Raw genomic sequence first — 24,636 nt, 5'->3', positions numbered from 1 at the left:
GAAAGGAGACTGCGACATCTCCAACTTTACTCCAGAAAGGTAATCAGCTGAGTAAAAGTCCTCCTCCTCCAAGGAAATGTGGTAACTGAATTTCATCTTCTTCCCCTCCTCAAGATGGCTGGTCTTAATTGTTCATGCCAAACGAGCAAGTAAGGAAATCTTTTAATCAATTTAAGATGAGAAAGGGGATGGTGAGTGACAGCAGGCCAGACACATCACCAGTCTCCAGTTTCTGAGAACTCTACTGTAGCTGGGATCTATTCATTCAGCTGGGATAGACTGTTCTTAAGACCCACATCAAACTCTCCAACTTGTTGGCTATTCAGATTACTTCCTAACTCTTTTGCAAAAGTTCCATAAAGTTTACAGTTCAAGCCTGATCTTTTATTTGGGATACGCTTGATTTTACTGTCTTCTAATGCTTCTCCCCCACTTCCTTTCTCAATGCTGTGTTTTCTGCAGAATGAAAACTCCAACACAGATTTACAGGAAAAAAAACCCCAACAATCAAAGGGGTTCTCTCTAACTATGCTCTTTTTGAACAGAAGAAAGATAAATCTTGTAGTTTCCTAAGATAATGTGGTCAGTGTTATGGTTTTTTCCCCCTCAGCTGCTATACTATGCTTGAAGAAAAACAATAGTGCTCTATCTTTTTAACAGTACAATAGCAATAGCCATCAAAGGGATGCCCTGGGAAGGCAGGTGACCTGCAGAATGATTTCTCTGTTAGAATTTAGTCCACACAGTGAAAAGATTGAGTAGCTCTGTCCTATGGATATATCAAAAATAGCAGACCTGCTTCCAGGCACTGCTGAGGTTGCCATGATGCAACTGCTTCTTCGGTGCTTGAAGGTAGTTCTGAAGATATCTTGTGATGCCACAGCAGTGCTTTTGTGGACTTCGCAATATGAGGTGGCTTACTAAATTTGAAGGGAAAGCAAATATAAAAATTATGACCTTTAAATGCATACTACATGATGTCAGGAAGAAGGCTTTGACTCAGAATAGCCAACATGTCTACTCCTGGCTAGACATGAGGAACACAAAGTATCATAGAAATACCAGCTGCATGATGATAAAAGAAGCACTTGCTAACAGGTCTATCAAGAGTAATGCCAACCTTGCCTCCTTTTGTACACACCATCCTCCTCACAAGAAAGAATACAAGCTGAACATTCCCATACCTGGCACAAAGGAAAGGAGAGTGGAGCTCGGGATCCATAACTGGGGTTAAATGTCAAACTCATCAAGGACATAGCAAGGATACACCATCCCCATTATGCTTATAAAGAAGGAGAGAGGCAACACAGGAGGAGAGGAAGGGGATGGGGAAGCAAATAAATAAGGACAATGCACAATTTATGAAGACAAGACGGTAGTAAGTGCTACTCACCCAGAGTGTAAATTGGTATTGATGTCACAACACAGCCCAGCCAAAAAATAATGATGATGATAATTTAGGGCTTGCACTATATCTCACTCAAGCCACAGTCCCATCCAACAGCAACTCTCACCCTGCCGCTTTCTTCCCCTTTTCTATTCATTGGTGTCCTCTTAAATCAAATACACTGAATGCTGATTTGATTATATTTCCTTATTTTATTTATCATCGCTTACTCCTACTCTCCTCACAAGTTCTCAGTGGGCATCTCAGTCATTTTCTGGTACCTGGCAGTACTCAGAGGAACAAGCCTGTCTTTAGGCCACAGGAATTGGAATCCTTATGCTGGTAAGGATTCATGCATCCTTCCCAGCCCTCATCTGTCATCCTTTAATCTCGCCTGTTTTATGCTCCAGATACTGGCTACCCAGTCCTGACTTCCCAGGTTTATAGCCCTGACTTACTTCCCTCCTGTAACATTTTACTGCTTGGTTATCGGCCCTTAGGGGCCTCATTTACACAAGTGCTGTTTTCGCTATAGTTAAGACTAATTCACTGGGTTACAGTTTGCTCTTACATCCTACATTCTGTTCAGTTCCCAGTCTCCTCTCTCTTTCAGGGAGGCAAAGGATTTTCTAATGGACAGGAGACATTTAAAAAAAAAAAAAATTATGGGTATTAATCCCCTTTTGGGTGTTTCAAAGCCTGAATTAAATTCTCCCCCTCTGTATAGCATGATTCTGCCTGTTTCTCTTTGATGCACGTGCCCTCTGGGCCCTTCATAAGGTCTGTGGGACCTTGAGAAAGAGATTTTATCTGGGATCTGCTCTCCTCATCCAATTTGATGTTCTAGGGGAATGGCAGACCACAGCCCTGAGCAAGCCTTGGGAGCCAGATATGTCCCCTATTTGCACCTCCAGTCCAGCTGACAGTATTCTCTTCCTAGAATGTACATCTGTGTGTTTTCTTTTTTTTTTTAATTTATTTTCATTTCCTCATTAGGGAAGGAAATACTTTCCTTGTTATTTATGTTCATTTCTTCCCTAAAGCTTTATATGGTTACTCTATGACCATTAGGTTTCTACCTTTCTAATATACACACATGTACAGATACAGGTAAGCATACACACACAGATAATATATATTGGTGTGCGCATATGGCTCATTTCAATAAATCTCCCTAAACAAGGCTCATTTTCCAGTGCTGCTTGCTTCCACAGCTCCAACTCCAGCTGGGTCTGCAATTTATTTTGTTTACGGACCAGTTTTCATATAAAAGCACAGCACAATCAACGCCCTTCTCTACACTGACTAAGCCAAAACCACAGGATCACCTACAGAAAGACAGAGGACACCGTCAAAGGCCACTTGGTCAACCTATGTGTGGTCCCCAGGGCTGTATCTAATGTGCCTAAACCAGAGAAGACTGGTGGTACTATGCAGAACAGGCAAGTGTGATCCATGGAAGCTACACGATGTGACCTGTCTGGGGTTGCATGCCCAACAAGACTTAATTCAACTGCCTAAGCAAATGAAAGAGAAGCTCTACATTTGAGTAACATTAGAACCTCCCACGTGCCAGGATCAAGAGTCTGTTGAATTCTGTTTCAGTGAACTATTTAGCATCCGCTTAATTCCAAATAGCACCATAACAGTGTCAATTACAGGAAAAATGAAACATGAATTTGTAAATAATACCGTCTTTTGCTGTTCTCTGTTACTTTTACAGGATCAAAAGCTTATTGCCAACATTTATTAGATTTCCCAACCTATTGCAAGAGATAAATAGATATTATCCCTATTTTTTTGATAGATAAACTGTGGCACAAAGAAATTAAATGAGTTGCCTAAGGTCATATAACGAACAGCTTAGGAACTGGATCACTGGACCCATTCTTTTCTTCTAATTTTTGTGTCTCTAAATGTCAAACCCTCCAGGGGTTTGGCACACACTTGCAAATGATTTTCCAAAACTACCAATATTGGCGTAACTCCATTCCTATAGAAGCCAGTATGCTGTGAACAGAATTGGACCAGTTTATTATTGTAAATGGCAACAAAGCTAAAGCAGCACCACTGCAGTTCAAAATCTCACCCAAATGCAGAATCAATAAATCTCCAGAGGAAGTGACAATAGTAAAAAGCAAACCAGCATCAACGAAAAAAGCAAAACTAAAACCAGAAATGAAAACACAATCACAAGAATTTAAGGGCCGTAGAGGAGCAAGAGTCCAGTGTGTTACAGTATGGTTCTAATCTGTGATGTGGGCTTCTGGCTGCTATGGGATTGCACATAAATAATAATATCCCACAGCTGCAATTTTTTTTTTCTTAAATTGGCTTCTTTGGCAACAATGACCACAACCAGATCCTAATCCCACACACCTTTCTTTTCTTTGAACCCCACATGCATCATACACTCAAATGAAAAAAAGTATCCCTTTTTAATAAACAGGGATGTACCTAAAGTGCTACCTTGCAGCAGGCACATATATACTGTGTTCACATGAGCCTCAAGAAGTGTGTGATTATGTTCAGTATTTGTTCTTCATGGCCCTTCCTCTTTCTCCAAGCGCCCAGCATCCCCTTTTCCACACTCAGAGATGTGCTGTGTGCTGCAGTATTTTCCCTTGATGGCTGATGGAGTTCCCCCACATAGAGGTGGGAGGAAGGAAAAAAAAAAAAAAATCACAGCTCTGTTGCTGCACATGTCTGCTTCCTGGCCTGGCATGACAACCCCAGCACCATTGCCAGGAATGCTCTTTGCAAGAGAAGGGTGTGAGTGCTGCAGGATCCCCCTCAGACCCAGCTACCAGCTGGTATAGGCAGTAAGAACAACACGTTATACATTCCTGCAAACCTCACTTGTTTCAAGCCACAGAAATCACTCCTAATGTATTGAGCAGTTAAAAATGAAGGAACCCAAACTTGATGCATGTTTCTATTCAGTGGGCAAAACTACAGCTCCAGCTTCATCAATACCGTGTCAGGTGGCCTAGCAGCAACTACCTGTGGGGTTTGAAGACTGAGATCCCAGCTCCAAAGTAGGCTCACCCTGCATAATACTGGTTTCAGGAAGAATCATGTCCTGCCATCCAACCCATCATTGGCAAGGGGCTGATGCAGACACATATATCACATGTAGATGTGAAGGGCTATGTCCTCAGTTAGCACCTGACCTGAACGTTTCCACAGATTACCACTGAAAAAATGTAATGCACTTCACCATTCCTACATGTACTAAATACTGCATCACATATTGGACAACACTGTAGAGACTTGGATTGGCAAAACCGACTATCCCTCCCTCACTGAGCTCAGCTCCCTGACTCCAACAGACCTATTTATATGAACAATAATTACTCCTCTGAATAAGGGATTCAATCTCCAGCTATTAGACTCTAAAGTAAAAGCCCAAATGACAGACACTAATCTCTTCAGGGTATAGAAGTAGTTTTTAGATGGTACATTAACTGGCTGTGTAGTTTTATCTAGAGAGTCCCCATTCCATAATCAGAATGTGTACATCCTGTATACTACCAGATCCCAAACCAACATCTGTAGCGCATGCATTAGCAGCAGTTTACCATTGTGTTTCTCTGTGCAAATTCTGTCGTTAGCAGCATTCCCTAACTCCTTCCAATTCACGTGGAGCAGAAGGGGGGAGTGCAGTAGATTCCTGAATGCGCACGCAGTGCTTGCTTTGTAGTAGATATGCGATACACTTAATTTTCTAAAATGTATATTCAGACATAGGGGAGACTTGGACAAGGTTTAAGGTAGCTAGTAACTGTCTCCAGCATGAAGACTCTAGGGAGGTCTGGAGACAAGTGTTCTAAGGACAGCATATACATTGGAGATGACATCCTAGGTGGTTTTCAGGGCTAGAGATACAGGTGTGTGGACTTAGAGGTGAAGAAAAAGCACTTTCTGCAAGCTTAGTAATCTTTTATGCCACCCCACTCGTTTGGAGGGAAAAGGACCCAACATTCCAGCATTCCCATTTCCAAAGAGAGAGTCTGAATCCCACGTGTTGCATACCTCACTTCTGTTGATGATCCCATCGAGCATCAGCAATGTAGAGGAGCTTTGCTTTGCAATTTTTTTGTATTCCAGGCAGGAGTTTTCACTCACTGTGTTCAGTGAACCTAAATAATAAAGGGAAAACTTAAATAAAGAGTTCCGCCTCAGAGGCAGTTGCTGAAGAGCAGTTACTAAATGGGAAAATGGGCAAAGGTCCTCCCATGTTTCCAATATAATCCCACTTCCAGCTAGGGCAACAAGGCCTCAACTGGACTGTCATGGCTAAGGCACTCCTTCCTCTGCAGTAAGGTAGAGGAGAGGATGACTCTTGGCTGAAAGTACAAAGGGACGCAAAACACAGAAACCCAAGTTGGAAAACTGAAAGCAGTAACTGAAAATGGAAAGTGAAGGAGAACTGAACTCTGGGTCAGCATTGCTGGAGTAATTCTTCTAGCCACCGTTATGTGACCTCCCTAATGAACCACTTGAATAACAGGATGGGGACGAGGAAGGAGGTAAAACATTTTCAGTGTTTGTAAATAAACTTGATTTTGCATGTGCGTGAAAGCTTATTGAACAAAAATCCAATTCAGTCTTGAGTCCCAGCCAGTGCCCCTGCTTCCCTTCTCCTCACCAAACCTAGTAAAAAAAGAGAAAGACTTGGCTAAATAGTAGGGTCTCCCTAGTTTCCTTGGGTTCCCTTGACTATCTGTCATCCTGTAAGAGGGATTGTGTTGAGAAGGCTTAATGGGATCTCAGAAGCTCAGCTATCTCCAGAGCAAGTCCTTGGGACAGAAGAGTTTGAACCTCCCACACCATACACCACTGGTGGCTTGGAGTTGCAGGGCTTATAGTTTTGGTGGTAATATTCAAGGTCTGTTTTGCAAACTGCTAAGCGGTCACAGTCTCATGGACTTCCAACAGTTGTTGCTGTTCCTCCAGTTCCTAAGTAGATGACGATGAGTGGAATGAAAGTAGCAGGAGCCCCACACAGGAGGGGGTGAAAGGAAGGAAAGGAGAATCAAGAGAGAGGAGCCATTGCTTCTCGGAAACGCTTCTTTCACCCCTTCCGTATCAGCAGAACTCCCTCACCTCTCTACTAACATACCATAATATGCCAGCAGGCTGAAAAGAAGGCTGCATTCTTCCAGGAAACATAAACCCAGGGCTGGAGACTGCATGGGCCAGAATTTAGGGCAGATCTACTCCAAGACTCATCTGTCCTAGCACCTCATGTTCCCCCAATACTGTTATAATCAGAAATAAAATTATAAACAGTTCTTCCTTCATCATAGGCCGATAAATTCTCATCCAAAGGTTCTTGAAATAGGTATAAAGACTTCTACTGATTACAATAAGATAAAGGCCACTCCAGCCTTTCTTGCAGAGGATCTAAAAACTAGCAGCCATGCCCTAATCTGAAATGTTCTCTGATCATTCCAATTCTCTAGTAACTTAACAACCCTGACACCAAAATTTTGCCATTTTTCCCCACAAACCTGAGAAGTATTTATTCACATTGCACAGACTCCAAGGGGTTAAAAGCCATTTTGGTCTGGATACATTCTGTGTGACTCAATTTCTAAAGCACTAAATCGTAAGCCATAAACCCATGTCATTATTTACTTTCTTAAAGATAACATGGAGCCAGCTTCTCCCTGCGTCTCTCTCCGTTTTGCTGCCTTTTGGAGGCATTCTTTGTGACTGCTGCATGGCTCAGTAATTCCCAAGTCAGTGCATATATGGAAAATCCCTGTCAAACAATGGCCCAGGAGAGGGAAGGAGGAAAGCTCCATTCACCACCAGACTTGGTTCTCTCCCCTTCCCCACACCCAGATGCCTCTGTGGCCATCTTCCCTGCCTCCTTGTTTTGTGTACCGAACAGCAGAAGTGCTCACGCTCCGCACCCATTTGGGAGGGGAAAGAAAGGAGGAGCGGCGTGCGGCAGAGGGAGTGGGGAGGGGGTCACAGGGGAACAGAATGAACTTGTTCTCAGAGAACCATGGTGTCCAGACTGGCGGGTTTCTTTTATCCTGTTTCAGTTCAGTAAAAGCCTCAATTAACTCCACATTAATTATTAAATCAGAACAATGCATCTTTGGGTTCCAACAACTAAATTCTGTTACTGCTGTTTCTTTGGGGAGCTTGGCTAGTTTTACAACTTAGGACATAAATATCTTTCTTCAAGGAGTTCCTGGGCTGCTGTTTTTATTTTCCTCTCTGTGGGAGCATTTTTAATCACAGTATCTTATGCATGCATGGAGGGAAGCATTTCTGGGCCTGTTGCACCTTGAAAACTTTTTACATCTAACACATACAGCTCTTCCAGGCTCCCACAGGTGCTAGCAACACAGCCACGAGATTTCAGCCCCAAGAAAGCTCTCAAATTAAGGCTCTCCATACAGATCAGGAAGCTGGAAGCATTCGCACAGCCCCTCTAAGAGGGCCTGCTTCCTTGTAAAATGGTGTGCTGGGTTCCCAGGTACGCATTATTCTTTAATTCTACAGCTTCTTCCTACCCTTCTCCTCCACAGATGACCCTAGGTATTCTACCAAATAATGCCAGTCTAGAAATATTTGCCTTTTTCTTACGCCATTTTGCCAGACACACACACTTAGAGGATGTTCTTCTGTTCTTAGTTGTCAACTGATGTATCTGTCTCACTGAGCAGAGCCAACCGTCCCCATACATACCCTGCTCATACCATCATTATCCCTTTTCTTGGCACAGGTTAGTAGGACCGAAGGTAGCTGCTCTCCATGCATTTGACCGGTATGCCAAGGACCCCCACAGGGAGAGAAGAAGAGGAGATACAAGTTCCAAATGGGGCCATTCAGAGCTCCTCTCCTGCCCTTCAACTTTGCACAACACCCTGCAGTACTAACTCAGTACAATGCTAGAAACCTCTAGGCACTCATCTTAGCTCAGGCCTCTTCAAAATGTTTTTGCCCTCCCAGCCCTAACCTCTCTTACTTCCCCAGTATATTTCCAAACTCTTGCTCTTGTAGGTGAGTCTGATCATACTTTCAGCTTTCTTGCCCCAGATTATTTTGGAGACAAATGGCTTTCATAAAGTCTCCTGGACAGTCTCTGCCTTCCACCCATGAAGTTCTAGGACTTCCCAAGGAATGAACAGCTCCGGCACTGCAAAGTGCTTTTGTTTCTTATGTGAATTGCATGTCTTTGGGAAGGAGCTGACCCAATAGAATTGAATGCAAAGGCTTTATAGCTACAGAACGGGTGCAGGAAGGCCTGGCAGAACATCTGCACATTGTCTGAACTGGAGGGAACAGACTCCATGGGTCAGAGGGCCTTCATGTCCCAAACAGGGAAGTCTCCAGCTTCATGGATACAGAGAGAAACCCATCTCTCTCCTCCCATGCATTTCCTCCTCTGCCAATTCTCTCCCTCTCTTTCCCCTGTTGTGAGCTTTTGCTGCTCTACTCATGTGTGGAATGAATGAAAGTGATTAGAAGCCCCTTGGGCCATATTCATAGCTGGAAAGAGGAGGAACAACTCCACAGGCTTCTCTGTCAGTTGTATGGGGCCCCTAGTCTCTCAAGCACCTTGCCCCAGACAGAGAGGAGTGGCAGGGGAGAAGAGAGTGAGACCACCAGCGACACGCTACAGCACAGGTCAGAGAGCAAGAAATACAGCAGAAGGGAAGAGAAGGGACAGGAGATACATGAAGGGAGAGAGATGAAGCAGGGAGAAGAGGGTCTCAGCTGAGACCAACTTTCTCATTTACACTGCCCTTCGTCTTTTACCCCTTTGGCCAAGAGGAAGAGGGATTACGGGTGTTCTCTACTCTTGCTCCTCCCAGACAGCATGAAATCATTGGGCATAAGGTAATGGTTTCAAATCTGCACTGAGCTGAGTTGGGATACTATATGCAATAAATTGATAAGAAGGGAAGGAAAAAAATGGTGTCCAATATGTACCGCCATGGGGACAGCTTTGGTGCTGGGCACAGATTGTAACTCTTCACTATAATAATAAAAAACTGGGGGACTGTGTGTGTTAAAAAAAAAAAAAGTATAGAAAAATAGACATAAGCAGGTAACTAAATTAAACAGGCAGCTCTGGGCAGGCAGCTAGTCAGTCAGCCATTTTTTCTGTCTCCCTTCACTGCTTGGATTTTGGTTTCTGCTCAGACTGGGGGAGCTGGCAAAACTTCATGCTTGACCTGCAGTACCACTGACAACATGTGATTTGTTTTGCCTCTGTTGGAAAAGACTGCAATATTTGCTGTAGCAAACTTACTGTCTGTCAGCCCACATGTCCTTCAGTGATGCCATTGACCACAGCTCTCCACTTCTTTTGGCAGAAATGACGAGGGGGAGGGAAAACCTGCAGTAAATATATTTGTATTAGCGAAGCTGCTTCCACATGTCTTTTTAAAAAAAACAGAATGGTCTAGAAGGTGACCAGCAGTACGTATTTTCTTCTAATCCTGCAAACGTTTCAAGATACTCTACACATTGTTGCCTGCATGCATGACTGTGTGTGAGCTGTGCATTTGCCAGCAGTGCACATCATGCTCAGAACCTTTCTGATCTTGCAGTTTTCAGGTGTAAGATCATCCTGTGAGGCTGCTCCCTGAGTGCTGAGGACACAGCCCTCTTGTTCAGAAGAAAAATATCTCTACAGCCAGATTTAAGTTTCTAGGAGTACCTGTCTCAAAGATATGCCTGAAAGACACTACCCAGTGCTCTGGGTCACATAAAAAAGAAAGGCAGACAAGAAGGCACACTGCGGGAAGGACGTCTGGCGACTGTGTGAACTGTGTGGCACAGCCACCCACAAAAATGAGGCACTGGGCAGTGCTGCAAGAAGCATGAGTTCAATCCCTTTTTGCTACACACTCCCCTGTGTATCCCTTTGGCAAGTTCCACATTGTCTGATAGAAATCAAGCTGTTCATCCCTGTGCTGCAGTTCTACATTTGCAAAATCCACCTTTCAAAGAGTTTTTAAGATCTTGGATGAAAGCTGCTATTATGCCTTACAGTTAATCAGGTAATCATTATTATTTATTATCGTGGGAGTTTCTGGAGAAGTTGTATGAAGGCAGAATAGCAAGCTTGACCTTATGTACTCATATCTCAGTCTAATTCAATATTCTTTATCAGACATACCTTTGCTGCAAAGTTCCTCAGGGTAGGGGCTTGTTCGTTCTGCAGGAAGTGTGCAACACTTCAAAATGCTATGAAATTAATTAATAAAATTATCACTATCAGTCATGATAAATAACTAGCAAAGCTGCCTGCCTATGGATAGCAAAATCCATATATTATTGCCAATTTGCAAGGGATTATCAGTGGCAAGTGGAAGAGTCTCTCTAAAATGTTTCGCTATGGCTTATTTTAATGCCCACCTCCATTTGCATTTATGGAATAGAATTCTGAAATTTACACCGTTACATAACATAGGCAAATACAAGAAACATTAAGGGCAAGGACAAAGAAGCAGCCTGTTGAGGCTTGTCTGCTTGAGAGAAGTCCACACGTTCCCCCTGGAAAGTGGAAAATGTCAAATATAGAGCCCCATGGAAAGTGGAAAATGTCCAATATAGAGCCCCATGATACTCCTGCTTACGCTAGATTTATGTCAATGGAAATCCTCTGACACCAGTTGAATTGCTCTTCCACACCAGCATGACAGCAGAATCAGGGCCAGGTTCTCTGCAGGGGAAAAGAAAAAAGAAACAACCTGAACAGTTTTCATTTGTATCTGTGCCTCACACTCTGCCCCATTTAAAGCAAGGCAGCAGAGAACCATTTCTCCCTTCTGTTAGCAGGGTCTAATAAGAGCAGTAAGAACTGTTCACAACTACATCCTTCATCTGAGCATCGCGTAGCACAGACATTTCTCAGTCAAACATCACACTATTCATTCCTGTAAGGCACATATGGATGTCTGTCCCCAGTCCACAGGTGCACAAACTGAGGCCCACGGGGAGTTGGTAGAGAAGCTGGGAGTACAGTCAAGAAACCCTAATTTCATAGGCCCTTGGTAGAACTTCCAGATGCCGCTTGTTTTTACGCCAGATATGACCCACTGTTTGCTAAGCAAAGAAGAGATACGCTTTGCTGCCAAGGGTGAAAATCAGTGTTCAGCCATAGGATCAAGGCATAAAACCACTGTCCCTAAGGCCAGTCAGGCTGGTCATTTTCATTCATGGATTTACAGAGAGAGTCCCATAATCTTATTTTAGCAGCACCCAAGCACAAAAGGGAGCAACCTCCCACAGACTGGAGACAACAGGGAAACTCGCACAGTGGGCCTGATCCAGAACTGCCTGATGACAAAGGAACCATGTCACTAATCCCCGTACATTTCTACAGGCTTCATCCCCCAGAGAATGCCAGCAAGATACTAGTGGAACCCACCAGCAATGGATCTGTGGGAGCAAGTAAAAGGTCCTGCTATCTTATTCTGGTCCAGGAGTCCACTTTCACATGATTAATTATTTGTACTGTTAAGCAAACATGAGTGCTTTTAGTGCAGACTGAAGAAAGGTTGCTCCTAATCTAAAGCAGCCAGCTTGTTTATTTCTATTTTTCTCCCCATTGTCTATTTTGGTGTTTATAAAAAACAAAGTTGGGAGCTGTGTGGCTGTGGCCTCCTCACAGCAGCTGGCTTGCTTGTAAAGCCTCCCCATCAGCCAGAAAGACATACCAGATATATGGTTCATAGAGCATTCCCAGGGGGAGAAAATACCCCTTGGTGGTAAGGCCAGGCCAACATCTTTGTGCCTGTGGTGCACAGAGGTGGTTCCCCAAGTTGGCTCCAAACAGGCCAGCAGAACAGGGATGGCTGTGATGGGAGAGCCCACAGATACTCAAGCAGGCAGACCTGATTATCTCGACATGTGCAGTGAGAGGCATTGAGCACCACTCCAGCCCAGAGCTGGGAACAGTGGCTGCACTTCACCTTGGATTCTGCCTGTACCCTCCTCGACAGCTCCCATTCAAAACCCTACAGGTCCTTTTCTTTGGATCCTCCTACCCTAGAGAAAAGAGGATGGCGAGCCAAAGTCTGCCTGTGAGTCTCCTGTGCCATGCTGACATGTCCACGGGACAGCAAGAATCTCTATGTAGCGTACCTAACTTAGTATGAGAATTGCAGTCGCTGGGCCTTTTCTGAGTGTGCAGCAGTCACACGTATACTGTTGACACCCTGCACTGGCTTCCAGTTCCCAGTTCCCTGCTACCTGAGAAAAGGGAGATGCCTTGAAAATAACCACCAGTTTGTTGTACCAATAGCTAGCCTGATTTTCACTGTTCACTTGGATAATTCTGAGACTGTTGTTAAATGGAGTGGCCGTTTGGCAATTCTGATCACCAAGTTCACTGTGTTGGAGAAGTTTCATAGGCTGAGGTTGGTTTCCTTTTGTTGTCTTTTCTTTAATAATAAAAAAATTACACCCCCCCCAAAGCCCTTTCAAGCCACAGCAAGAATAACAGACTCCCCCAGCAAAACACTCGCCAAGAAGCGCAGCACTTCATAATGTGTACATACATCAAACTGATAACTCCTGAAGAAATAAATACAACCTAGAAGAGGAAAAATGAACTCACTTCTTTAAACATATCTGTAATATAAGCCACGGGCTAAGCAGGAGAGGAAAGAACAAACTCAACACAAGCTAGGAAGAAGGGGGAAGGAAGCAGAAATGTTACTCTTGCAAGGGATCACATAACACCAATTACCGATAAGGCATCAGGAAAGGGGTATAACAGCCGTGAAGCAGACCATAGCGAAATACCACTGTGCAGGTTGATAGGAATGCATTTTCCACTTGCTATTAGGAGTGGGGACATCCACCCCCCATATGTTTTCCCTCCCCAAAGCAGCGTTAGTTCTTCCTTTATTTTGGAGGAGCTGCTCTGAGCCCTGCTTCCTTCTACCCACTCCCTCACTACAAGCTACGTGCCCTGTCCTCCCTATTGATTTCCATGTCCTGTAGAGCAGTTCCTGTCCCTACGGCAGCTCTGGCTGGAGGACTGCAGGGCAGACTCCCCCACCGCAGCTCCACAGGGAAGAAGGGAGAACGCACACCTTTACAAGAAGCAGCCCATCTTAAAACTGGGCCCCTGCTCGTGAGGCAGCAGTTCTCAAAAGGTCCCCTCTCGCTTGAACCACTGTTTTCTATTTAGATCCCAAGCGGAAATGCTTAGCCACACTCTTAACTCCAAACGTCATGGCTAGCTCCCTTTTCTCACTAGCCCCATGCATTAGCTAGGGGTAGTTGTCCAATTCTACCGTACTTACAAAGAGCAGAGATATAAACCTTTAATGGACACTGCAATAAGGGGGGGCAAAGCACCACTATACCACTGTATTAAGAGTACTGAGCTATGTAAACAGCCCTAAGAGAGATCTCTGCATGCTCCCAAATACAAATTTTCCTGTGCTAAGGGAGTGCAGAGCCAGACAGGTTAGAGGGGAGAGCTATTAAAACCATCTGAACTTGAGCAATACTGGGCAGCTTGTACCTTTTTTTCCATTTTTTATAGCTGCTTACAGTCCCAACTTTTTATTTAATATTCTTTTTTTTTTGGCACAGGACTGATTACATGCCTAATGCCTGAAGAAAAGTGGGAATACTGAAGGATTAGGAATACCTAAATTTATGGCAGGATTAGCTGGAGTTTTATCCTCCTTGACACAGAGAACTAACATGAACAATCAAGAAGGTCATTCCAGCCCTGTTATCTCCTACTCCTGCTGTAAAGAATGCAGAAATAAAGGATTGCACACACACAAAAACGTTTATGACATTCATTTGAGATATCCCAGTCTGTTACGAGAAATCAGCATGTTTGTTGAATAATTCCACAATAATTCAAAAAAAATTTTATGAAAGAATTAAATAAATAAAAAGTCTAATTCTGCTCTTGCTTACATCAGTTTTACATAAAACAACATTAATGAAAAGAGAACCAAACCCAAAGAAAATATTTGGTTAGATCTCATTCCACTGCCAATGAAATTTACCACTGAGCTTAATGGAGTAGGACCAGCACCAGAAATACCTACATCTTCCATACAGCCGTATCATTCAAGGCTCTGCTAAGATGTTGGTTGATGAAATTAGCATTTCTGTGAGCAGAATGAATGATTCAGGTGCTAATCTAGTGCAGATTTCCTTGGGTGACCTTGGGCATGTTTCAGTTCCCTTTCTCTGAAGCAGGGATAACAGCCCCAACACCTTGGATGGCTTGGGGAGACAGATTCACAAGTTTACCATGGACTCAAATTGAGTTAGTGATGGATCCAAACAAGAACAACAATGGACAGATCCTATAGAAGGGAGAAATAAAACATGGAAGCATTATGAGCAGATTTTCATATGGGAACTGTAGGTTCTCAGCACCGCAGAAAGCCAGCCAGCCACACGCACACTCTCTCTCTCTCTCTCTAAAAGGATTTTCTTTTAGATTGAGAATTAGATTTTTTGAGTCTTTGCTCCTACACTGGGCTTGACATTTTAAACGTATAGATCAGGCGATCCAGAAGAGCGGAGCTCGGGGTAACAATAGTGATTATTTTTCAGTAGGAAACACTGCTCATTTGAATCCGGTGTAATTACATTACAGCAATGCTGCAGAACAAGCCCTTGTCTGCCCCTCCCCACTCCCTTTTTCCCCTGTAGGCCCATACCCCTGCCTTTAAGTTGGGGCGGGGTTACTTATCGCAGGGCAACAGCCCTCTCCCCCGGCATGAGCCGCTCACAGAGAGCGGATCCCCCCGCGCTGCTGGGGACGAGGACGGGGACGAGGAAGGGGACCCCCCCCGGGCCGCCGCCCGAGCGGGGAGAGCCGCAGGGCCGCCCGCGGTGGCCGGCAGCCGAGGGCACGGCCGCGGCGGGCGCGCTGCCAGCCGCCGGGCCGCCCCCTTCCCCCCCCGCACCGCTCCCCGGCCCCGCGCCGGCAGCCCGCGGGGCGGCGGCGGCCCCAGACGGCGCGGCGCGGCCGGGGCCGGCCGGGGGGGGGGCGGCTTCCTGGAAGCGGCGGGCGGCGGGTGGCCGCCGCCGGCCCGGCGCGCTGCGGGCCGCGGGCAGCGCCGGGCCGCGCCGCCCAGCCGCGGGGGGAGCGCGGGGGAGGCTGCGCGGCCCCGCCCGGGGGGGAGCGGCCCCGCGGGGCTCCGGCGAGGCTGCCGCGGGGCACCCCGCGGGGCGGGGGCGCGGAGCTGCCCCCGGGACTCCCCCAGGCGGGGGCGCGGGGCTGCCCCCGGGCACGGGGCGGCGGGCTGAAGGCGCCGCTCTGCCCGCGGCAGCCCCGGCCCACGGGCCTGGGAGGCGGGCCGGCCGTGTGCCGGCGCCCGGTCGGAGAGCTGAACCCCGGTCGGGGTTCCAAGAGGAGGCAGGCCGAAGAGGAGGCTGTGCTTCGGCACCTCTGCAGCGGGGTTAACTTGGCTCGTTCCTCACTGACACTTCGTCAGGCGACGGGACTGTGCACCACCAGGATGCTGCTGCCCTGTCCTCCTGGGCTCCTTTTACAGGCCCTTGTAAACAGAGTCGGGTGGCCAGGCCAGCCCTGAGCAGAGACACCCGCACTTCTCAGGGGTACCCAAAGTAGCCGAGAGCGAGACCACGGCAATGCGCCAGGCGCTGGAGGGTCGTACCTGTAGCGTAGCCACGCTGAATGTGCAGAGCCACTTTTCGCTCCTGCTTCCTCTGCCACTAAACAGAAGAGCTTTTTGCTGAGTCCGTCACAGGTTTGGCTTTGCAGCGCTATAAGCAGTATGCACTTCAAGTCACTGGAGTAAGAAAGAAGTATCTGAGTCATGCATTTGGCTCCTGGAATGCACTTTGGGTTCCCTGTGGCATATGGAAAAGACCAGAGCATTTTGGTACTCCTGAGTAACAGCAGCAAAACTGAACTGATGTATCTGGAGCGAAACCTCTCCAAAGGGTACCTAGACTGATCGAGACACAGACTGCAAATAACTTGCTATGGAAATGTATTTAGGGAGCTAGAGCTTCCCCAATGGCTGCATTCTCCTCCCTCCCTTTTTTCTTTTTAGCAAGCCAGCGTAGTCCCTCCTTCGTGATAACAGACTATTGTGAAGGCACTAAGGGAAATTCATTCCTCCCTGATACTTAAGGAGATGAGGTTGATTTGTTGATATCTTTTCATTTTCATTATTCCTCCAAAACTGTTGAAGATGTTTAACAATCTAGCTTTGAAATAATGAGGAAGAGGACAGTTTTTGTACTGAGTGTTGATAATGGTTGAAGAATTGTAAGCATCTCAATGGAATTGTGTCTGCTCCAACAGGTTAAATTTAAAGTGACAATTACTCCATGTTTTCAATACTGAACATTGAGCCGGTGGTTTCAATGTTAGGTGAAGATGGCGCGTACAAAAAGAATCCGTGCTACTGCACATGTATTGGACTCTTGCATATTTGAATCCTGTACCAAAAGGTTTACTATGAGGGGTCAAGAATAGTCTGCACTGTGAAACATTTATGTTCATCTTACCCTACCTTGTCAGCTCTCCAGGCCCTTTGGTATAGGCTGTTTTCACCAAATTCATTCCCAGACATAAACAACCTTAATTTGTTCTCAGTCAAATACTAGTGAAGAGAATTGAGTTATGGCGGAGGCATATTTATCATATGACATCTCTTGCCACCAGCACCTGAGCTGAGCAATTATACTGTTAATAATAACTTATACATAATAGCTCAGTACGCAGAATTGAGCATTGATGGTTTTTCATCCCAACCTGCAAATTACTGTATTATGGCTCTCGCACGGTGTCTCTGTAATTTTTTATGATCAGACTTTTCCCCTTCTTTGCTACATGTTCCCTCTGCTGCCACTGATGCAGACAGGGATTCACAAGGTATGACTCTGATGCTTCACCTTTTAAACGTGCCATCGATGAAAAATATTTTTTATTGCATATTAATAGAAACTCTCTGCTGCCTCCTTTTCAAATGCTGGCTACTGCTGGTAATAACATGACAACACTCAAAACTCAGTGATTACTTGAAAATTACAGGTTTGGATGATAACTCAGTTTCACTCAAGGATGTTACATACTGTAATGATCTAAAACAGATGGCTTTTGTGAGTGGGTCAGTAGTCTTAATTTTCCTACTTACTTTGCATCTGCCTCTTTAAAAAATTGAGGTTTGCAGGGTAAATGACATACACATATGTGACAGCATCCTCTGACCAACACCAAGGATTCAACCTGGGGAAACCACCAGTGTTAAAATCATGAGCTTCTGTAGCCTTAATGAAGAAGGACTTACTGAAGCTGGGAAATGTTGAGTGGTACCTGATGGGATAGACAGGACACTGGAGAGCAGATAGCTCATGTCAGGGTTGGGTGCAGCCTGTTGGTGACAGGAATAACTTTCCCTCATCACTGTGACACAGGGTGTAAAAGAAATTAAGGGGTCACAGTCCTCCTTGCCTCCCTACTAAATCTGCCCTTAAATGCATATAGGTGTATGGAGCTTATTCCTTTACCTCCATATCATACAGCATCTTTTTGTCTTTTATTTGTCACCTTTGTCCGGTAGATTTTAGGGGTTTTTAAAAATAATTTGTTTTTTTAAATCTGTAAGTCCTGATGGAAGTAGAAATAACATAATAGTTTCTAAGACATAATTTACCCAGTAATAAAGATAGGCAACCTATGCGTTAAAGAGCATTTGCATAGACCCCAGTGACTTCAGTAGAGACCATTTACCTGTGTTTGAAGGGCAGGTTTCTTCTCTCTCCGTCATTAGCCAAAACTGAAACAAAGATAAGAGGCACTGGGTTATTGCATATTTTCATAGCTGCAGTGGTGCAAGCCATGGAATTTAGTCATTTATTAGATGCATATTAAATACGCATGACAGTAAAAAGAAAACATTGAACATGAATATAAATCTCTCTCCTGTACTAGGTAGTCTTGTAGCTAAAGAACCAGCATTGAGATCAGCGTGCACAGGCTCCATCACTGACTCTTATCATTGACTTGCTGAGTCACATTAATACTGCTGCAGCTCACTTTCTCCCATTGTGGGAAGGACAATGAAGATTTACTGGAAAAGTTGAAGGAGCTTCAGTCCATCCTTCAACCCAAATTTCCACTGCCCTCCCACCATACTGGCAACTTGCATGTCCTCAGTGCTGGCTCTGGCAATGGGCCTTGGGGTGCTGCCTCTTGCCTGGGGGCTCCTGGAGCAGGATGGTTGGGTGTTTGCAGGACCACATGTGTCTGCCCAGCTGCAGTTCTGTGCTCACCATTCCACCCCCACCCCATGAGTCAGTCTGGAGAAGTAAACGCGTCCCCTTGCATGGCCTACAAAGGTGGGTAGGGGTGCTCCTGCGTTCCCTGATGTGGTCACAGCTGTGCTTGCATTCACATCAGGGCTGCGTCTGTCCCTGTAATATCCTGATTCAGTATGACACATCCTGGTCAAAGGAGAAACCTAAAATGGAGACGTCTAGGGCTATTTCCTTCAGTGCCTTTCCCCTGAAAATTTTGTCAAAAATCAACATATTTCTGTGAACTCTTTCAATTTTTGACAAATTCGCACTTTCAGTTGATCATTTCGCAATCAACGTTACTCAGAGCCTCCAAGAAGCAAGCCCAGCTTTGTATCACCAACACACTACGTCATTAATGTTGCATTTTAATTGACCACAGGAGCAGTCCCCTTCACTGTTATAATTTACATATGCAGAAGATGCAGAAGAGTTAATGAATACATAGGCTTGCCACTACATCATGTGGAATTTCTTGCCTTTATGCTTTCTTTTATTTTTTAGCACCTTGGATCCATCATCTCTGGTCATTCCTGGCACATTGTAAAGGACTGCTGATACTTCCCACATTCGCTGTCCGGTACTTTGGAGATTTACAGCTGTGACGGAAAGCGATCTTAAATGGAACGGACCAAAGGGAAGGGCATGTCAGGTCTAATTGGAAAAGCATACAAATATATTTCGAGCAGACAAGGAGGGGGTAAACCCCACCTATCTGTGGTAAGTGAAGACTAAATTAAACAGAGGGGGGCAGGGGAGAAGAGAGAAAGGAAGAAAGAAAGAAAAGGGAAAAAACCCCAGACATTAACTTTGGTCCCCATCAAGCCAGCAGCTTTAGGAACACTTGACTTCCATCTGTGCCAGAAATGTGCTGCACCTTCTGCCTCACTGTTAGTACGTTTCATTCTAGAAAAATTAACAACAACAAAACCAAAATAAACCCCCCTCTTGCTTTCTCAGCTCAGCTTCAAGGAATGGGATCCAGACAAACCGCTGGAGGGAAGGAAGGCTTTTGGATTCTGCATTTTATTTTATTAGGTGTAAGTGAGTTATTTTGATTATGTTGGCAAGAAGCAGGAAAAAAAGCCTTATGGCAGCAGCTCTGTCCCCTCTCTACCCAATTCTCCACGCACATGTGCACTCCCAGCACCCACTGCCACATAATTTGGCCAGCAAAGGCTCACAGAGGCAAGCCTACACTGGTGCCTCTGCATTTTGCCATGTTTGACCGCTTAGATGGGAGACAGAAAAGCCTTTTTTTTTTTTTTTTTTTTTTTTTTAATCAAAGCATGAAGGTAGGGAAAGGAAGGGGAGGAGCGAAAAAATGCACAAATCCCCCAAGTTTTTTCCTCCCCAGTTTTGGGCATTGCTCTCAGGGGTTTTTGTATGAATGAATGGCATTCTTTTCAAGATACCTTGGAGCTCCGCGTGTGGTGACAACGTGGCTACGCTGTGCTGTAGCGAAAATGATGGGCAGTATCTGCCAGCCGTGGGGCCCCAGGGAAATCAGTGCTCCTTCCTGACATCTCATACCTGCCACTGGGCAGGCAATGGGGAGCTGGGAATCCTGGGGTTTATTCTTCCAGCTGTCACTAAATTTTTGTGTGAACTTTGAGTCATTTAACTTCTCTGCTCATCAGTTTCCTGATGACTCTTCACCTACCAGAGAAAACAGGGAAATAGGAGATCTGCCATCCTCACACTGCCAGGAAGGACCCAATGCATGCAACAGAGTTCAAGTAATTTAAAGTATAATTTTTGCAAAGATCTCAAAGACTGGCCTCATTGCTTGCATGTAAGGGTGATCTTGTATGTGAATGCTTGTGTGCATGCATATATCTATATCAAAGGATAATCAGAATGGGAAGTTATTAAAATGAATGTAAAAGGCAAGATTAGAGGCAAACATCCTTGCCAAACTGAATGCCAGAAACACTAAACAAAGGAAGTTAAAAGTGGCACTTCATCTCCCCAGTCCAAAGGCCATCCAGAGCAAGGGAAGATGGGAGCTGCGGTGCTGCTCAGATGGGTTTTGTTTTTAGCTTTAATTTTCTGTGTTCTTTTCTAACATGGTTTTAGAAGCATTTACTACTTATGTGCTTGAGACAGCCCTTAATTCTCTTCTTCCCTGTGCTTTGTGACTGTGGAATCACCTGCTATGCAGATCTCATGTCTGTAACATCTCTCTCCTTTGCTTGATGGTAGCTGAGGAAGCAGAGGAGGAGGACAAAACTGTATTTCTCCATAATGAAGCCAAATCAAATTTTAGATAGGAATTTATCAGCATGTGCCTCCCTTCTTGGCACCACAGAGGCAACTTAGATGGCTTTGAGACCTTGCAGAGAGCCAGAAACACTGTGTACCACTACCTTCCCTCCCTGACAGAGATCCTGTCCTCGATACAAACCTTGCGAGAGGAGCACAAAACTTGAGCCTAGAACGGGTATGGAAAAACACAAGCTTGGAGAGAAGAATTCTTTCCACGGAGCCCTCCATAGGCTTCCAGACTCAGATAAACCAAAAACCTAGCCCTGCTCCTATTGAAATTAATAGCAGAACTTTGCCAAAGGCAATCTGGTATTGAGCAAGAGACCTGGAACTCCCCATAGAGCACAGAAAGGAAGGTCAGACTTCTTCCTTGGCCACCTGCAGGGGAGGCCGAGGAGGGAGCACAGAGCATATATGAACAACTTGGATTCTGCCTGTGGGGTCTGTGGTTCCCTGTGGGACCAGACTAGGGAGCCACTTGAATATGCTGCTCAAGAGTGAGGCAAGGCTGACACCAAAGGAAACCACAGAGATTAGTGCAGGAACACCGAGCCTCTGAACGGGAATATGGAGATTGCCATATGAAATACAAATTTCTAAAGTGTGACTGAGCCTCCATCTTTTCTTGGGATGAGATAGCAGAAAACAAGACTAAACTTTTGTTGTTTTGCACTTCCCCTGTGAAGTCTTCTCACAGGAAAGGCAGAGGGAGGAAGGAGGTTAACTGCTGAAACCAGGCAGTTTCCTAGGCATGGCCCTATGGATTGACCCTGTATATTCAGCTTAACTGCTGTGTTTAAGGCACCACCAAGGGGAGAGAAAAAAAAGGAGGGAACAACAGAGTTCTGAAAACTGGGGGGAGGGGGGGGGGGGGGGGAAGTCTCATGAAAGGGAACCCTCCCATGCTGGAAGAAGTGGGAAGCAATTAAGGGGGAAAGTGCGGCCTTCCCGAGATGCAGGGGAGAGAGCAAGTGGTCTGAGAGTGAAGTGTGGATGTGAAATATAGCCCTGCAACAGCTGTTCAGCACATTAGCCTGTTGGTGTGCAGGCTCCCGTCCAAGAGCTTTCAGTCAGAATCCCAGTCCAGCAAGAACAGTGAGACAAATGCAGCAGGATGGGAGTCAGCCCTTGCAAGTTGTAAACTGATGCAGAGATGCTGCCTTCTTTACTTGGGGACAGCCTGGATGCAGTTGTGACAGAGAAAGGGAAGGGAGCAGGTTCTCAGCTCCCCTTGCTGGATGCTAGAAAGGGCTGCAAGAGGAAGAATAGTAATAGTTGGAATACCTTAGGCTTCATCCAAGCCTGCCTGCCCACAAAAGGAGGTTTTATGCATTAAGATATTCTTGGCAGGTGGTCAGGCAGTACTTTTTTCTTTTCACTCAGCCCTCTTCATGGTGACAAGGTTTCCAAGGATGGTGGGAAACAATGATACAGAGGACACCTGCGCTGACTGGCTGTGATATAACAACAGAGGCCTCCATAACAGAGGAGATGGAGGGCATCAGTTTCGGTGAAGACAACCAACCTTTCCAACCCACTCCCACAATAGAAATACCTGCTCAGCCCTGTAAGCCTGCATGCTGTTGTGCATATACTGCAGGAGCAACCAGCTAGCAAAACTATTCCTTGCTACTCAAAGGCCCTGGGATTGACCCATTATTCTGCTCAAAATGCTGCTTGAGCTGAAACACATTTATTAATAAGGGTTGCAAATTCCAGGAGGAGTGAAGCATTCAGCAACTCCTGTCAAAGCCAGCAGGCCCATCAGGGTACATGGCCCATGGAAACAAACACCTTGCAGCTAAAATGCAATGCTGGAGTGATGCAGGGTCTACACTTTCCCTGAGGTGAAAGAATGGATTGATAAAACAGGCAGTTCACACCTTCAATCCATTTACAGAATAAGCCTTTCTGCTTTCAGACCCAAGATCAGGTCAAATTTGAAGAAAATAGCTAAACCTTTCCCCACAGTCCCTTTAGTCTCTGGCAGGCAGAGCTCAGTAATCCAGGAAACACCCTGCCTCCAAAGCCTGAAGCTCAGATCTCAACACTGGCAGCAGAAGTGCCTCAAACTGATCTCATCTGTTGGGACAAGGATCAAAGTGCTCTCTTGCTGCATGACCTATGGGGGCAAGTCACTTGACCTCCAGATGCAAGTCAGCCAACTGAGCTTGAAAAGCACTTGGAAAAAACCTAGCGCTGCAGAGCAATTTGGAAAACCAGATGTTGAGTTGGAGCAGAGTTTTCCAAGGGACAGAAATTACCAGCAATGGTAGGGTGCAGTTCCCTTACTGAAGAGCACAATAACAACATCAGCTCTCTGCATGCCCACTTGTCCCCATCCCCATTCCACACTGGAAAAATACCTTGTTTCTAACAGGTTCAGTACGAGTTCAGACATATGTGGTTTAAACCACGTGCAGCAGCCTTACAGCAGGCAAGGGTCAAAACTAGCACTGAGCAAACCTGAACCAGTACTGAACGCAGTGCTCCTGCCTGCTGTCAGTGATAGGTAGTTTCTCTGCTGCAGACCAAGCCCCAGGGATTTCTTTTCTTGAGGCTTCTCTGTATTATGGAAATTAGCTACCTACTCACTAGGTATTTTACTGGAACCACTTTAACCACCAGGCATTTCTTTTCAAGAGCAAGCAATTCTGTGAATGAGACGTAGGAGATTACCAAGGGCTGCCTGCCCAGTAAGCATGTGTGTGGGAAGGGGAGTACCCCTTCCTTTAGCACGCTTTGTCTTTCAGATCCTCCTCAGGGCACATTATGTGTCAAAAAGCAGTCTCAACTGGGGCAAGGGAGTTTGAAAGGGCAAGGGAGGAGGCAGCAGTGTGAAGGCTTTTCTCACCACTGTGGCAGGAAATGGAAACAGCCCTTTCATGGCAGGAAGAGTGAGAGTGATGGAGCTCCTGGCTGCACCTGCCCTGCAGCAGCAGCAGCATCAAGTGTGAAAAACCTCACACCACCTCCTTGAGAGTACTTGTGTTGCTACAGCAAGGACTCTTTTTCTGGCTCTGACATTTGGCCTAGCTGTAAATGAGTCCAATTCTCTTAATGCTGCTGCCGCAAGTGGTGCTAATTATACATCTCTACAACAGGGCACAGTTTGATCCCATGCTGACTAGTATCAATTCCCTCTAGCTGTGCATGACAGTCTGTAGGCAGAGCACGTGAGGGTGGCCTCTACCCACTTCAGTCTCCTGTAAAGCCACTACCATTCACACACAGACCAGGAAAAGGTCTACAAACTCAGCTGGCACGTGTTTTTCAACTTACCTTCTAAATCGTTCCTGAAGGGCAAGTCACATCTCACTTCACGTTCCCTGGATTTCAGCTCAGTGTTTGTGCTGTGGGTCCAGTGGGTCTTGCTTTTTTGAAGAGCCATCCCAGTCTTGCGTCTCAACAGAAATAGAAATTGTGACAATATGCAAGGCTGCACAGCAGCATGAGCCTTGACTATCTGTGGGCACAGCAAGAACATCCATTTGCAGAGGAAGGGAGGGCACAAGCCTAGAGCAGGAGAGAGAGACTGTGTTTTGTCAGCATTGTCAGATGAAGGAGAAGAATTGTTGCAACAGTAGACGATCAGCTGGTTTGAATTAAGCTTGAGGCATCAACACAGGTGAGAGAAAAGCAGGGTATCAGCACAAAAATCAGAAGAACTAAGGCCTTAA

General features: G+C 45.6%; 1 protein-coding gene and 1 long non-coding RNA gene across 7 annotated transcripts in view; both read right to left on the bottom strand.

The window, feature by feature from the left end:
- The window catches only part of SAMD11 (sterile alpha motif domain containing 11), a 194,295-nt gene extending 178,137 nt beyond the window's left edge, over positions 1-16,158 (bottom strand). For 5 of the 6 annotated variants that reach the window (XM_075520746.1, XM_075520743.1, XM_075520752.1 and 2 more), the window contains exons 1-3: positions 10,542-10,609; positions 9,669-9,755; positions 5,423-5,529 (exon numbers count right to left, since the gene is read on the bottom strand). The gene's annotated coding sequence lies outside the window, so the exon portion shown is untranslated. Of the gene's footprint in view, positions 1-5,422; positions 5,530-9,668; positions 9,756-10,541; positions 10,610-11,001; positions 11,088-14,448; positions 14,713-16,035 lie in introns of those variants that run through there. The other variant, XM_075520744.1, reaches the window with a different exon arrangement.
- Positions 16,159-16,170: 12 nt separating this feature from the next.
- Positions 16,171-24,352, bottom strand: LOC142418636 (uncharacterized). Its single transcript, XR_012778348.1, has 3 exons — positions 24,239-24,352; positions 18,123-18,168; positions 16,171-16,231 (listed from the first exon to the last, which is right to left on the bottom strand). It is a non-coding gene; the product is annotated as an uncharacterized LOC142418636 (long non-coding RNA).
- Between the last annotated feature and the right edge of the window lie 284 nt (positions 24,353-24,636).

The sequence above is a fragment of the Mycteria americana genome, chromosome 18 (assembly GCF_035582795.1).
Source record: "Mycteria americana isolate JAX WOST 10 ecotype Jacksonville Zoo and Gardens chromosome 18, USCA_MyAme_1.0, whole genome shotgun sequence".
Classification (NCBI taxonomy): Eukaryota; Metazoa; Chordata; class Aves; order Ciconiiformes; family Ciconiidae; genus Mycteria; species Mycteria americana.
Note: the sequence above shows the minus strand (reverse complement) of the source record. Positions and strands in the feature narration are given on the sequence as shown.